Below are 1,759 nucleotides of genomic sequence, written 5' to 3'. Positions count from 1 at the left end.
GGAAGGTGGTAAATTCACCAAACATAGGCAGGTTGCGAGGAAGAGCAAGTTTGTTCCATGCCAACAAGGAGGCCTTGAATGGAATTAAGGGAATGTAACAAAGGAGGCCATCAAGAGGCCAAAAACTCTCATGGAGAATCTCAGAGAGATGCTTCCTTGATTTTAAGGACTATGTAAGAAATCTGAGACCAGTTTGTTTTCTGGAAGAAAGGTTTACTTGGGCGGTGTATAGAATAAGGTCCAAGTATTTCAGATGAAGGGAAGGTGGTAAATTCACCAAGCATAAGCAGGTTGCGAGGAAAAGCATGTTTGTTCCGTGCCAACAAGGGGGCCTTGAATGGAATTAAGGGAATGTAACAGCCTGGAAGGAGGCCATCAAGAGGCCCAAAACTCTCATGGAGAATCTCAGAGGGATGCTTCCTTGATTTTAAGGACAATGTAAGAAATCTGAGACCAGTTTGTTTTCTGGAAGAAAGGTTTGCTTGGGCTGTGTATAGAACAAGGTCCAAGTATTTCAGATGAAGGGAAGGTGGTAAATTCACCAAACATAGGCAGGTTGCGAGGAAGAGCAAGTTTGTTCCGTGCCAACAAGGAGGCCTTGAATGGAATTAAGGGAATGTAACAAAGGAGGCCATCAAGAGGCCAAAAACTCTCATGGAGAATCTCACAGAGAGATGCTTCCTTGATTTTAAGGACTATGTAAGAAATCTGAGACCAGTTTGTTTTCTGGAAGAAAGGTTTGCTTGGGCGGTGTATAGAACAAGGTCCAAGTATTTCAGATGAAGGGAAGGTGGTAAATTCACCAAGCATAGGCAGGTTGCGAGGAAAAGCATGTTTGTTCCGTGCCAACAAGGGGGCCTTGAATGGAATTAAGGGAATGTAACAGCCTGGAAGGAGGCCATCAAGAGGCCCAAAACTCTCATGGAGAATCTCAGAGGGATGCTTCCTTGATTTTAAGGACAATGTAAGAAATCTGAGACCAGTTTGTTTTCTGGAAGAAAGGTTTGCTTAGGCTGTGTATAGAACAAAGTCCAAGTATTTCAGATGAAGGGAAGGTGGTAAAGCAGATTTTTTAAAGTTGATCAACCAAAAGCTTTAAGTATCAGAATAGTCCTTTGGACATTTGCAGATAGCTGGAAGGTGGATGAGTCCTTTAGAAGGTGGTCTAGATACCTTGTGACCTGAATGATTTCTTAAGCGGGCAAGAAGGGGTGCGAGTACCTTTGTGAATACTCCAGAAGCAGAAGATAGCCCAAATTTAGTGCAACAAAACGGAAAGGTTTGTCTCCTACTGCAAAGCACAGAAAGCCCTGATGAGGTGGATAAATGGGAATATGCAGATAGGCATCTTGGATGTCTAAGGCGGCCAGGTATTTTTAGCATCTGAGAGAGGCAATAACTAAACTTCTGGATTCCATACAAAACGTTGGAAGTCAAAAAGGTACTAATTTAGGGATATTGGGCCAGGACAGAATGAATATCCTGGTTTTGGTACATGAACATATATGAATAAAACCCTTTGAACCGGTCCTCCAGAAGTACTGAAACAACTACTCGCTGTGACAAGAGATGGTTTGGGCCAGTTTGAAAATTTGACTGAGCGGATTAAGGTTGGTTTGAAAGAAAGTAACGAGGGGGTAAAGTTTGGAACACCATTTTGTACCCCTTTGAGCCCAAAAGATCTGGGACATGTGTGATCAAGAAAAATGCAAACTGTAAAAGACGTCCTTCCACTCTTAAAATTGTGGGTTGTGCTTCA

This window comes from Pelophylax lessonae (genome assembly GCF_965119305.1).
Source record: "Pelophylax lessonae genome assembly, chromosome: 7".
Taxonomy (NCBI): domain Eukaryota; kingdom Metazoa; phylum Chordata; class Amphibia; order Anura; family Ranidae; genus Pelophylax; species Pelophylax lessonae.
The sequence above is the reverse complement of the archived record's forward strand: the minus strand, read 5'-3'. Positions refer to the sequence as shown.